Consider the following 15,973-nt stretch of genomic DNA (forward strand, 5'->3'; position numbering starts at 1 on the left):
TGACGACGTTACAACACGCTGTCTTATCAACGGCCATAACGGTTATGTTCCACAAGACCAAGGATGGGAAGTAGTCCTAGTAAAACCAGAATGCATGACTTGTTTCTGGACGTATGAATTACGTGTCTTTATTGCCTTTGCTGAACGACTTGTGTACTAGCTAGAATTATCTTCACAACTATCTTGTATCAAATTTATCGTGTGCTATATTTCATGATTTATGTAAAATAAGCGGTATTGTAAGTTTGTAAAATATTGTATAAAAGTTTGAACGCGAAATATTATTATAATCAGTTTTTCATATAGAATTGTAGTAGTTGAATTGTATATTAGCTACTAAGTATGAACTTAACGGGTAGTTACTACCCGAATTTAAACTTATAAAACGCTAATATGAAGAAAAAGCTTTTATAAATGAGTTCATATTATGCTACGAAATACTATTAACTACTCTTAATATTCTGTATGATTAACTTGTTCCATTTGACTATTTTGAAGGAAATGGCACCGAATACTCGACACACTGTGAATATGAATGAAGAGGAATTCCGTACTTTTCTAGCTTCAAACATAGCCGCAGTACAGGCTGCGCTACATACTAACAATAACCTTGGATCTAGCAGTACAGGAAATCATGTAGGATGCACCTACAAAGAATTCACTGCCTGCAAACCTTTGGAATTTGATGGAATCGAAGGACCGATCGGATTGAAACGGTGGACCGAGAAGGTCGAATCGGTGTTTGCCATAAGTAAGTGTACTGAAGAGGACAAAGTGAAGTACGCTACGCATACCTTCACAGGTTCCGCGTTAACATGGTGGAATACCTATCTAGAGCAAGTGGGACAAGATGATGCTTACGCACTACCGTGGTCAGCATTCAAGCACTTGATGAACGAGAAGTACCGTCCCAGAACCGAGGTCAATAAGCTCAAGACAGAACTTAGAGGGTTACGAACCCAAGGATTTGATATTACCACGTACGAAAGACGATTCACAGAATTGTGCCTATTGTGTCCGGGAGCGTTCGAAGATGAGGAAGAGAAGATCGACGTGTTTGTGAAAGGATTACCGGAAAGAATCCAAGAAGATATAAGTTCACACGAGCCCGCCTCCATACAACAGGCATGTAGAATGGCTCACAAACTAGTGAACCAGATTGAGGAAAGAATTAAAGAACAGACGGCTGAAGAGGCCAATGTGAAGCAAGTCAAAAGAAAGTGGGAGGAAAACGGTGATAAGAATCACCAATGCAACAACAACAGCAATTACAATAATAATCGCAACAATTATCCCAACAATCGCAACATCAATCGCAACTACAACAAACGGCCCAACAACAACAATAACAACAACAACAACAACAGCAACAACAGCAACTACAACAATCATCCCAACAACAATAACAATCGCAACAACAACAACAATCAGAAGCAGCTATGCCAAAGGTGTGAAAAGTATCACTCGGGGTTCTGCACCAAATTTTGCAACAAGTGTAAAAGCAATGGTCATAGCGCGGTGAAGTGTGAGGTCTACGGACCAGGGGTTAACAGAACGAAAGGAACAAATGGTGTCGGAACGAGTAATGGCGGAGCAAGTAGTGTCGGAGCAAGTTATGCCAATGTAGTTTGTTATAAATGTGGAAAACCGGGCCACATTATTAGAAATTGTCCGAACCAGGAGAACACGAATGGACAAGGCCGCGAAAGAGTTTTCAATATTAATGCGGCAGAGGCACAGGAAGACCCGGAGCTTGTTACGGGTACGTTTCTTATTGACAATAAATCTGCTTACGTTTTATTTAATTCGGGTGTGGATATAAGCTATATGAGTAGAGATTTTTGTGCTAAATAAAGTTGTCCATTGACGCCGTTGGATAGTAAATTTTTACTCGAATTAGCAAATGGTAAATTAATTTCAGCAGATAATATATGTCAGAATCAAGAAATTAAACTGGTTAGCGAAACATTTAAGATTGACTTGATACCAGTAGAGTTAGGGAGTTTTGATGTGATAATCGGTATGGACTGGTTGAAAGAAGTGAAAGCAGAGATCGTTTGTTTCAAAAATGCAATTCGCATTATACGAGAAAAAGGAAAACCCTTAATGGTGTACGGAGAAAAGGGCAACACGAAGCTACATCTTATTAGTAATTTGAAGGCACAAAAACTAATAAGAAAAGGTTGCTATGCTGTTCTAGCACACGTCGAGAAAGTACAAACTGAAGAAAAGAGCATCAATGATGTTCCCGTCGCAAAAGAATTACCCGATGTATTTCCGAAAGAATTACCGGGATTACCCCCACATCGATCCGTTGAATTTCAAATAGATCTTGTACCAGGAGCTTCACTAATAGCTCGTGCTCCTTACAGACTCGCACCCAGCGAGATGAAAGAACTGCAAAGCCAATTACAAGAACTTTTAGAGCGTGGTTTCATTTGACCAAGCACATCACCGTGGGGAGCTCCTGTTTTGTTTGTCAAGAAGAAAGATGGTACATTCAGGTTGTGTATCGACTACCGAGAGTTGAACAAACTTACCATCAAGAACCGCTACCCACTACCGAGAATCGATGATTTATTTGATCAACTACAAGGCTCGTCTGTTTATTCAAAGATTGACTTACGTTCCGGGTATCATCAAATGCGGGTGAAAGAAGATGATATTCCAAAGACTGCTTTCAGAACACGTTACGGTCATTATGAGTTTATGGTCATGCTGTTTGGTTTAACTAATGCACCAGCTGTGTTCATGGACCTTATGAACCGAGTGTGCGGACCATACCTTGACAAGTTTGTCATTGTTTTCATTGATGACATACTTATTTACTCAAAGAATGACCAAGAACACGGTGAACATTTGAGAAAGGTGTTAGAAGTATTGAGGAAGGAAGAATTGTATGCTAAATTTTCAAAGTGTGCATTTTGGTTGGAAGAAGTTCAATTCCTCGGTCACATAGTGAACAAAAAAGGTATTAAGGTGGATCCGGCAAAGATAGAAACTGTTGAAAAGTGGAAAACCCCGAAAACTCCAAAACACATACGCCAGTTTTTAGGACTAGCTGGTTACTACAGAAGGTTCATCCAAGACTTTTCCAGAATAGAAAAACCCTTGACTGCATTAACGCATAAAGGGAAGAAATTTGAATGAAAGGATGAACAAGAGAAAGCGTTTCAGTTATTGAAGAAAAAACTAACTACGACACCTATATTGTCATTGCCTGAAGGGAATGATGATTTTGTGATTTATTGTGACGCATCAAAGCAAGGTCTCGGTTGTGTATTAATGCAACGAACGATGGTGATTGCTTATGCGTCTAGACAATTGAAGATTCACGAGCAAAATTATACGACGCATGATTTGGAATTAGGCGCGGTTGTTTTTGCATTAAAGACTTGGAGGCACTACTTATATGGGGTCAAAAGTATTATATATACCGACCACAAAAGTCTTCAACACATATTTAATCAGAAACAACTGAATATGAGGCAGCGTAGGTGGATTGAATTGTTGAATGATTACGACTTTGAGATTCGTTACCACCCGGGGAAGGCAAATGTGGTAGCCGACGCCTTGAGCAGGAAGGACAGAGAACCCATTCGAGTAAAATCTATGAATATAATGATTCACAATAACCTTACTACTTAAATAAAGGAGGTGCAACAAGGAGTTTTAAAAGAGGGAAATTTAAAGGATGAAATACCCAAAGGATCGGAGAAGCATCTTAATATTCGGGAAGACGGAACCCGGTATAGGGCTGAAAGGATTTGGGTACCAAAATTTGGAGATATGAGAGAAATGGTACTTAGAGAAGCTCATAAAACCAGATACTCAATACATCCTGGAACGGGGAAGATGTACAAGGATCTCAAGAAACATTTTTGGTAGCCGGGTATGAAAGCTGATGTTGCTAAATACGTAGGAGAATGTTTGACGTGTTCTAAGGTCAAAGCTGAGCATCAGAAACCATCAGGTCTACTTCAACAACCCGAAATCTCCGAATGGAAATGGGAAAACATTACCATGGATTTCATCACTAAATTGCCAAGAACTGCAAGTGGTTTTGATACTATTTGGGTAATAGTTGATCGTCTCACCAAATCAGCACACTTCCTGCCAATAAGAGAAGATGACAAGATGGAGAAGTTAGCATGACTGTATTTGAAGGAAGTCATCTCCAGACATGGAATACCAATCTCTATTATCTCTGATAGGGATGGCAGATTTATTTCAAGATTCTGGCAGACATTACAGCAAGCATTAGGAACTCGTCTAGACATGAGTACTGCCTATCATCCACAAACTGATGGGCAGAGCGAAAGGATGATACAAACGCTTGAAGACATGCTACGAGCATGTGTTATTGATTTCGGAAACAGTTGGGATCGACATCTACCGTTAGCAGAATTTTCCTACAACAACAGCTACCATTCAAGCATTGAGATGGCGCCGTTTGAAGCACTTTATGGTAGAAAGTGCAGGTCTCTGATTTGTTGGAGTGAAGTGGGGGATAGACAGATTACGGGTCCGGAGATAATACAAGAAACTACCGAGAAGATCATCCAAATTCAACAACGGTTGAAAACTGCCCAAAGTCGACAAAAGAGCTACGCTGACATTAAAAGAAAAGATATAGAATTTGAAATTGGAGAGATGGTCATGCTTAAAGTTGCACCTTGGAAAGGCGTTGTTCGATTTGGTAAACGAGGGAAATTAAATCCAAGGTATATTGGACCATTCAAGATTATTGATCTTGTCGGACCCGTAGCTTACTGACTTGAGTTACCTCAACAACTCGCGGCTGTACATAACACTTTCCACGTCTCGAATTTGAAGAAATGTTTTGCTAAAGAAGATCTCACTATTCCGTTAGATGAAATCCAAATCAACAAAAAACTTCAATTTATCGAAGAACCCGTCGAAATAATGGATCGTGAGGTTAAAAGACTTAAGCAAAACAAGATACCAATTGTTAAGGTTCGATGGAATGCTCGTATAGGACCCGAGTTCACCTGGGAACTAGAAGATCAGATGAAGAAGAAATACCTGCATTTATTTCCAGAAGATACGTCAACACCTCCAACTGCTTAAAATTTCGGGACGAAATTTATTTAACGGGTAGGTACTGTAGTGACCCGAACTTTTCCATGTTTATATATATATTAAATGAAATTGTTATTTACATGATTAAGTTTTTCCAACATGTTAAGCAATCAAACTTGTTAAGACTTGATTAATTGAAATAGGTTTCATATAGACAATTGACCACCCAAGTTGATCGGTGATTCACGAACGTTAAAACTTGTAAAAACTATACGATGACATATATATGGTTATATATATAGTTAACATGATTTTATTATAAGTATGTATCTTATTAGGTATTTTAACAATGAGTTATATACATAAAAATCAGACTATTAATTTAAGAAACTCGAAAACGATATATATAACGATTATCGTTATAACAACGTCTTACTAGGTACATATGAATCATATTAAGATATTGATACACTTGGTTAATTATGTTAAATGATAAGTAAATATATTATTAAGTGTATTAACAATGAAATACATATGTAAAAATAAGACTACTAACTTAATGATTTCGAAACGAGACATATATGTAACGATTATCGTTGTAACGACATTTAACTGTATATACATCATACTAAGATATATTATATATCATAATATCATGATAATATAACAATTTAACATCTCATTTATTATAATAAACAATGGGTTAACAACATTCAACAAGATCGTTAACCTAAAGGTTTCAAAACAACATTTACATGTAACGACTAACGATGACTTAACGACTCAGTTAAAATGTATATACATGTAGTGTTTCAATATGTATTCATACACTTTTGAAAGACTTCAAGACACTTATCAAAATACTTCTACTTAACAAAAATGCTTACAATTACATCCTCGTTCAGTTTCATCAACAATTCTACTCGTATGCACCCGTATTCGTACTCGTACAATACACAGCTTTTAGATGTATGTACTATTGGTATATACACTCCAATGATCAGCTCTTAGCAGCCCATGTGAGTCACCTAACACATGTGGGAACCATCATTTGGCAACTAGCATGAAATATCTCATAAAATTACAAAAATATGAGTAATCATTCATGACTTATTTACATGAAAACAAAATTACATATCCTTTATATCTAATCCATACACCAACGACCAAAAACACCTACAAACACTTTCATTCTTCAATTTTCTTCATCTAATTGATCTCTCTCAAGTTCTATCTTCAAGTTCTAAGTGTTCTTCATAAATTCCAAAAGTTCTAGTTTCATAAAATCAAGAATACTTCCAAGATTGCAAGTTTACTTCCAAGTTTTCTAAATCCATTCCAAGTAATCATCCAAGATCAAGAAATCTTTGTTACTTACAGTAAGTTATCTTTCTAATACAAGGTAATAATCATATTCAAACTTTAATTCAATTTCTATAACTATAACAATCTTATTTCGAGTGAAAATCTTACTTGAAATTGTTTTCGTGTCATGATTCTGCTTCAAGAACTTTCAAGCCATCCAAGGATCCTTTGAAGCTAGATCTATTTTTCTCATTTCCAGTAAGTTCATCCAAGGAACTTGAGGTAGTAATGATGTTCACAACATCATTCGATTCATACATATAAAGCTATCTTATTCGAAGGTTTAAACTTGTAATCACTAGAACATAATTTAGTTAATTCTAAACTTGTTCGCAAATAAAAGTTAATCCTTCTAACTTGACTTTTAAAATCAACTAAACACATGTTCTATATCTATATGATATGCTAAATTAATGATTTAAAACCTGGAAACACGAAAAACACCGTAAAATCGGATTTACGCCTTCGTAATAACACCGCGGGCTGTTTTGGGTTAGTTAATTAAAAACTATGATAAACTTCGATTTAAAAGTTGTTATTCTGAGAAAATGATTTTTAATATGAACATGAAACTATATCCAAAAATTATGGTTAAACTCAAAGTTGAAGTATGTTTTCTAAAATGGTCATCTAGACGTCGTTCTTTCGACTGAAATGACTACCTTTACAAAAACGACTTGTAACTTATTTTTACGACTATAAACCTATACTTTTTCTATTTAGATTCATAAAATAGAGTTCAATATGAAACCATAGCAATTTGATTCACTCAAAACGGATTTAAAATGAAGAAGTTATGGGTAAAACAAGATTGGATAATTTTTCTCATTTTAGCTACGTGAAACTTGGTAACAAATCTATTCCAACCATAACTTAATCAACTTGTATTTTATATTTTGTAATCTTGAGATACCATAGACACGTATACAATGTTTCGACCTATCATGTCGACACATCTATATATATTTCGGAACAACCATAGACACTCTATATGTGAATGTTGGAGTTAGCTATACAGGGTTGAGGTTGATTCCAAAATATATATAGTTTGAGTTGTGATCAATACTGAGATACGTATACACTGGGTCGTGGATTTATTCAAGATAATATTTATCGATTTATTTCTGTACATCTAACTGTGGACAACTAGTTGTAGGTTACTAACGAGGACAGCTGACTTAATAAACTTAAAACATCAAAATATATTAAAAGTGTTGTAAATATATTTTGAACATACTTTGATATATATGTATATATTATTATAGGTTCGTGAATCAACCAGTGGCCAAGTCTTACTTCCCGACGAAGTAAAAATCTGTGAAAGTGAGTTATAGTCCCACTTTTAAAATCTAATATTTTTAGGATGAGAATACATGCAGGTTTTATAAATGATTTACAAAATTGACACAAGTACGTGAAACTACATTCTATGGTTGAATTATCGAAATCGAATATGCCCCTTTTTATTAAGTCTGGTAATCTAAGAATTAGGGAACAGACACCCTAATTGACGCGTATCCTAAAGATAGATCTATTGGGCCTAACAAACCCCATCCAAAGTACCGGATGCTTTAGTACTTCGAAATTTATATCATATCCGAAGGGTGTCCCGGAATGATGGGGATATTCTTATATATGCATCTTGTTAATGTCGGTTACCAGGTGTTCACCATATGAATGATTTTTATCTCTATGTATGGGATGTGTATTGAAATATGAAATCTTGTGGTCTATTGTTACGATTTGATATATATAGGTTAAACCTATAACTCACCAACATTTTTGTTGACGTTTAAAGCATGTTTATTCTCAGGTGAATACTAAGAGCTTCCGCTGTTGCATACTAAAATAAGGACAAGATTTGAAGTCCATGTTTGTATGATATTGTGTAAAAACTACATTCAAGAAACTGATTTCGATGTAACATATTTGTATTGTAAACCATTATGTAATGGTCGTGTGTAAACATGATATTTTAGATTATCATTATTTGATAATCTACGTAAAGCTTTTTAAATCTTTATTTATGAAATAAAGGTTATGGTTTATTTTAAAAATGAATGCAGTCTTTGAAAAACGTCTCATATAGAGGTCAAAACCTCGCAACGAAATCAATTAATATGGAACGTTTTTAATCAATAAGAACGGGACATTTCAGTATGGTTGCTGTCAATGATGCTATGATTATTCGAAACCAAGTGGCCATAATAAAGAAAAGCCTTATTATGTGGATCTACTGGACCTCTTCAATGTGGTTATTTAATATATTTACATTATTATCTTTGTACCAATATTGATGATTAAGTTATTTTTCTTAACTTACCACATAGGTTGTTGTTTTGATATATGAGCTGCAGGTAGAATATCAAACTATATCAGGACAAATGATTGATATGATGAATATACTTGGAGATAAAAATCTCTCACTGTAAGGATATTAGGACCCAAAACAACGCAAGTGATTCAACAAGATCACTCACCGATAGTAATTCTACAAGATTACTAACCCACTTAATGAACGAAAGATTATAAATGCAAGAAATGTAAATCGACACAAGAGATAACGTGGTTATAAGCAATCGTTGTGATTGCATTAGTCCACGGACCAACTAGAGAATGTATTTACTGAATATTTGTGGTGTGTTTACAATGAGTTACAAGAGGGTCTATTTATAGAATGATTTAAGGACTAAGCTAGAAACAATTCCTTAAAGCTTCATGTGAGTTTCCTGACAGCTTCATGGAGACTACATGTGAGTTTCCTGACAGCTTCATGGAAGCTACATGTGAATTTCCTCACAACTTCGTGGAAGCTACATGTGAGTTTCCTAACAACTTCGTGGAAGCTTCGTGTGAGTTTCCTAGAATCTTCCCTCTAATTTTTTAAAGTTCTCCATATCTCCAACAATCTCCCACTTGGAGACTTTGAACAAACCCAACCTTCGTCAACCCAAAATATCAACGATCTAACCAAGAACGTTAAACCACCATTATACCGCCAAACTCCATTTGGGACACGCACACTCAACACATACTTCGGATGAGCAGACTTTCGATACAAGGTCTTCAACACTACTTGTTAGAATTGAAACATTAACTCTCTAATTCTCTAGTTGGGGTCTTCTCTCATCAATTCATTAGAAGACCAATTGAGGTAATGCAAAACCTCAATTTCTCTGTCGTAACAACCTTAGTAAACATATCAGCAGGATTCTTCGTACCAAGGATTTTCTCCAATAATAAAGTACCATCATTTATATGTTGTCGAATAAAATGATACCTTATATTGATGTGTTTCGTACGAATATGAAACACCGGATTCTTCCCAAGATGAACCGCACTTTGATTATCACAATTCAAGACGCAATAGTCTTGTCTTTTACCCAACTCACCTAAGAAGTTCTTCAATCGAACAAGCTCTTTAGAAGCTTCTGCAATAGCCATATATTCGGCTTCGGTGGTTGATAAAGCAATACTCTTTTGTAGTCGAGACATCCAACTAACCGCCGTCTTCCCTATTGTGAAAACATAACCCGTAGTGCTTTTCCCCAAATCATCACATCCACCCAAATCAGCATCCGCATAACCCCTAAGTATGAGATTCTTTTTGGAGAAACACAATCCCATATTAGAAGTACCTTTCAAATAACGAAGCAACCATTTGACCGCTTCCCAATGCTCTTTCCCCGGATTAGACATATAATGACTTACAACTCCCACTGCTTGAGCAATATCGGGTCTTGTACAAACCATAACATACATAACACTACCCACGGCCGATGCATATGGAACCTTTTCCATCTCCATTTTGTCTTCTTCCATTTTAGGTGATTGACTTTTTGATAGCTTTATCGTGTTACCCAAAGGCATAGAACGAGCCTTTGAATTTTCCATGTTAAACCTCTCTACAACTTTCTCAATATATTTGGATTGAGACAAGTATAGAGTACCCTTCACACGATCACGCACAATACTCATGCCAAGTATTTGCCTAGCACCACCAAGATCTTTCATCTCGAAATCATGGGAAAGTAATCCCTTCAACTTGTTGATTTCGGAAATGTTGGAACCTGCAAGTAACATGTCATCAACATACAACAATAAGATTATATAAGAAGACTTGAGTTTCTTCAAGTAGCAACAGTGATCTGCTTCACATCTTAAGAAACCAATCTTCTTCATAAAATCATCAAACTTCAAGTACCATTGCCGAGGTGCTTGCTTCAATCCATACAAACTTTTCTTTAGCTTACAAACCCACTTCTCTTTAACCTTTACCTCAAAGCCCTCGGGTTGCCTCATGTAGATCTCTTCAACAAGATCACCATATAAGAATGCGGTCTTCACATCTAGTTGCTCTAGATGTAAGTCTTCGGATGCAACCATAGAAAGTACCAAACGGATAGTAGTCATTTTAACTACTGGTGAAAATATCTCTTTGTAGTCAACCCCTTCCTTTTGTTGAAAGCCTTTGACTACCAAACGAGCCTTGTACCTTTTCTTGCCATCCAACTCATTCTTGATTCGATACACCCATTTACTTTGCAACGCCCTTTTATCACGAGGTAACTTTACTAGTGACCAAGTTTTATTCTTCTCATGTGATCCCATCTCTTCTTTCATGGCAAGCTCCCATTGTATGGATTCTTTTGTCTTCCTTGCCTCAAAGTAACTTTCGGGTTCACCATTCTCGGTATAGAGCAAGTAATTTGCTGATGGAGAATACCTAGGATTAGGTTTGGGCACTCTAGTCGAGCGTCTTAGTGTAGGAGCAATCGAAATGGTTGGACCGGTTTCATTTGTGTCCTCCTCATCACTAGAACTCGCACTATGTTCGGAATCATCACCGTTTTCCGAATCATTTCCATCATTAGCATTTTCTGACGCCTCACCGTTAATTGGCAATTCATTGTTACCCGTACTCTCACTAGAACCTGCAAGATCATCAATAGAAATATCGTCAAAAGTAACATGACCCGGTTTAGGACTCCCCGTTTCCGGTTTGCCATAAACCGAATCTTCATCAAAGGTAACATCACGAGAACGAATCACTTTTCTAGCCTCGTTATCCCAACAACGATAACCCATTTCATCCGACCCGTAACCTATGAAAGTACACTTCTTTGACTTAGCTTCAAACTTGTCTCTATCCGCATCTTTGGTCTTCACATAAGCATTACACCCAAAGATCCTAAGGTGATTATAACTCACCTTCTTACCTTGCCATTCTTCCTCGGAAATTCGGAAACCCAACAGTGTTGAGGGTCCCCTATTAATCAAATAAGCCACCGTATTAACCACATCTGCCCAAAACATCTTAGGCAAACCGGCATGTAGTCTCATACTCTTAGCCCTTTCATTTAACGTACGATTCATACGTTCGGCGACCCCATTGTGTTGCGGTGTCTCCGGTACCTTTTTCAACATTCTAATACCGAGCTTTGCACAATGGTCTTTAAACTCAAGACTACCATATTCCCCTCCATTATCCGACTTCAAGCACTTGACTTTCAAATTAGTCTCATTTTCTACCATAGCTTTTCACTTCACAAAAGTATTAAATACATCAGATTTAGCTTTAAGAAAATAAACCCATACCTTTCGAGTGGAGTCGTCAATGAAGGTGACATAATAGCGAGAACCTCCATGTGATTCTACATTCGTTGGACCAAATACATCCGTATGAACAAGCTCCAATTTCTCCAACTTAGGAGCATTCCCCGATTTCCCAAAAGTCACCTTCTTTTGCTTCCCATATACACATGGTTCACAAAACCCAAGTTCTACCTTTTTCAAATCCGGAATTCTCCCACTTGAAACAAGCATCTTCATACCCTTCTCACTCATATGCCCGAGTCTTCGGTGCCATAGAGTTGATTCAGACTCAATATTAACCATAGCAACCACCGTGTCTTCATCAAACACTTCAACCATATAAAGAGTTCCCCTTTTATGTTCACGAGCCACGACATAACTACCCTTAACCACCTTCCATTGGCGGTTTTCAAAAGTAACCGCGTTACCTTCATCATCTAATTGACCAACCGAAATAAGTTTCCTTTTGAATTTAGGAATGTACCTTACGTTTTTCAAGGTCCAATTAGAGCCAAGAGTAGTCTTCAATAAAACATCTCCAATGCCCTCTATATTGAGTTGTTTGTCGTCCGCCAATCTCACCTTGCCTTGATATGAACGAAAATTCTTCATCATGCTTTTGACATGAGTAGCATGAAACGAAGCTCCCGAATCCAAAATCCAAGACTCCGTAGAATTTTCAACACTACATAAAAGTGCATCATCACCATCTTCCGCGGTCAAGTTCACACCTTTCGCCGGACCATTTTTACAATTCCTTTGAAAGTGCCATTTTTGATTGCAACCCCAACAAACAGCTTCACTTCTATCTTTCGATGGATACCTCTTCTTAGACTTCTTTCTACTCTTCTTCTCACCGCGATCAAATTTCCTACCACGGTTGTCGGTACTTAACAAAGAACCGGATGTCGATTCCCCCGAGTTTCTCCTACGAGTATCTTCACCAAGAATCAAATCCCTTATTGCTTCAAACGCTAGCTTAGTAGTTCCCGTAGAGCTACTAACCGCGGTAACCATACCAGACCAACTTTCTGGTAATGATGAAAGCAAGATTAATGCTTTTAGTTCATCATCAAACTTAATCTCTACCGATTCAAGCCTTGAAACGATATTATTAAATTCATTGATATGATCCGTTGCACTCGTACCTTCCTTCATCTTTGTATTGAACAATTGACGCATGAGAAATACCTTATTAGAAGCGGTAGGTTTCTCATACATGTTAGAGAGTGCTTTCAAACAAGCAAACGTCGTCTTCTCATTCACAACGTTGTATGCAACGTTCTTAGCAAGTGAAAGACGAATAGCGCCCAAAGCTTGACGATCCAAAAGCGTCCAATCGGCATCGTTCATGCTTTCAGGCTTGGTCTCTAACAAGGGTTGGTGTAGCTTCTTTTGATACAAGTAATCTTCAATTTGCATCTTTCAGAAGCCAAAGTCTCTCCCATCGAATCGATCGATTCTAAACTTTCCGTCTTCCGCCATCGTTCCCTTAACGAAACCTTGTGCTCTGATACCAGTTGTAGGGATATTAGGACCCAAAACAACGCAAGTGATTCAACAAGATCACTCACCGATAGTAATTCTACAAGATTACTAACCTACTTAATGAACAAAAGATTATAAATGCAAGAAATGTAAATCGACACAAGAGATAACGTGGTTATATGCAATCGTTGTGATTGCTTTAGTCCACGGACCAACTAGAGAATGTATTTACTGAATATTTGTGGTGTGTTTACAATGAGTTACAAGAGGGTCTATTTATAGAATGATTTAAGGAGTAAGCTAGAAACAATTCCTTGAAGCTTCATGTGAGTTTCCTGACAGCTTCATGGAGACTACATGTGAGTTTCCTGACAGCTTCGTGGAAGCTACATGTGAATTTTCTCACAACTTCGTGGAAGCTACATGTGAGTTTCCTAACAACTTCGTGGAAGCTTCGTGTGAGTTTCCTAGAATCTTCCTTCTAATTTTTTAAAGTTCTCCATATCTTCAACACTCACAAGTTTCTTTGTCTAGGTAATTAAGTCAAAATCTTTATCAATTACTATCAGTTACCGTAATTTTTTCTTATGTTTCTGGATCTTGTAAATTAAACTAAAATATAGAAAATTTCATGTACATTCTCTTGTAGTATTAACTGCCGTATCCATCAATACAAATCATCTTATAGCTCTTTCTACCTTCCGGTGAGTAGACCTCATTGCGATCATATCACTACTTTTTTTTTGGACATCTCTTATGATCCCCAAGGGGACTTAACCACCCACGCGTTCATCTCCTACACAGTTATACCCGCCCCCAACTGCGTGCTCAGGAGGAAACCCGCACCAATCCCATACGAAGCATGGACGGTAGAACCCCCCTCCCCTTTACCCCCAACGCGATGTGGGAAAGGTGCCATGGGTGGAACTTCATGACGGTGATGAAATTGTGGGTTAATATGTAGTCAACGGGGGTCGAACTCCTGACTTCCCCTAAAGAAGGCAGGACCGTTGGACCACATCACAACTTCTATGATCATATCACTACTATTTGTTTTTGTCCTTTTTTGATTAGATGACGAACAAATATTACCGGATTATAGGTTGCATGTGCTCTCCTTATGGTGGGAGAGAATTTGAGCGATCATGTGTTAGTGAAGGATGTCCTTATTGAAATGGGCATCTATGATCATCATCTTATCTTATATCTTATATCTTATTTCTTATATCTTATATTATCTTAATAAGAAAATAGTTGATATGATGAATTTTGATTGATTGTATGTAGAATGATTATTTGGACACTTTTGCTGATCCTAAGGTAACTGGCAAGGTAAGTTATTAGCCCATATATACAAAGGCAGATCAGTGTCAGATCTAGAAATAGTAGTCGATCACACGTGTCACTAGTTAAAAATTCAAAATAATTACATTATCTAATGATGTCACTCAAAAAAAATTACACTATCCAGCTGTGTCGCTAGTTAAAAACGCAATTTTTTTTTCCACTAGATTGCGTATTTCACTGGTAGCCCGTGCAACCACTGGTATATAAGTAGATCTGCCCCTGCACATATATCATATATGTATGTGCTTTGTTATGTAAATAACACTTACTACTGAATTATTTTCTGTCATATGAAACACCATATTGGTTCGGATATTCAAGATGGAAAGTGTTCATGGTTGGTTGCGAAAGCACTTGAACTTGCCAACGAGGAACAAAAACAAATTCTAAACGTACGTAGGCACTCCGCGTCTTTCCATCTCAACATAAATATGCTTAATTAATTACGTCTAATTACAACTTATAGCAAAACTATGGGCAAAAGGATCCAGGAAAGGTAGCAAAAGTGAAAGAACTATACCATACTCTCAACCTTCAGGTTACCTTCTTATTGTACTAGTTTTTTCGATTTTTGTAATTTCCTCTTATACCAAGTTTTTTTCTCGCAGGGAGCGTATGATGACTATTGTAATGGCATTTACAACGAGCTGATGAGATCAATTGAAACTCACCCAAACAAAGCAGTACAAGCAGCACTGAAATCTTTTTTACATATGACACATAGAAAGCGGTACAATCGGTACAATCAGTAGTGAAATCTTTCTTACATACAATCCATGTATAAGAGGGATAAATAGGAAAGGTCCCCATGTTTTTATGACAATAGGGCATGTAATCTATATCTATCTATCTATATCTATCTATATATCTATAGTAATTGAGTTTTAAATCATTAAGTATGATTTACCCATCTCATTTATTGTGATGGTAAAGAATGGTAAAAATTGAAATCTATAGTAAAAATCTAGGTCATTGAGTATTAATTGATTTTTAGATTATTAAGTATGTTTTACCCATCTCATTTATTGTGGTGGTAAAGTATGGTAAAAACTTGAAATCTATAGTAAAAATCTAGGTCGTTGAGTATGAATTACCCCTTTCATTTATTATTATTATAGTAAAAAAGTTATAAAAA

At 36.8% G+C, this 15,973-nt stretch overlaps 1 pseudogene; it reads left to right on the forward strand.

Moving 5' to 3' along the window:
• Positions 1-15,590, forward strand: part of LOC139850299 (farnesyl diphosphate synthase 2-like) — a 39,528-nt pseudogene extending 23,938 nt beyond the window's left edge.
• The last annotated feature ends 383 nt before the right edge of the window (positions 15,591-15,973 follow it).

This window comes from Rutidosis leptorrhynchoides, chromosome 1 (genome assembly GCF_046630445.1).
Source record: "Rutidosis leptorrhynchoides isolate AG116_Rl617_1_P2 chromosome 1, CSIRO_AGI_Rlap_v1, whole genome shotgun sequence".
In the NCBI taxonomy this organism is placed as follows: Eukaryota; Viridiplantae; Streptophyta; class Magnoliopsida; order Asterales; family Asteraceae; genus Rutidosis; species Rutidosis leptorrhynchoides.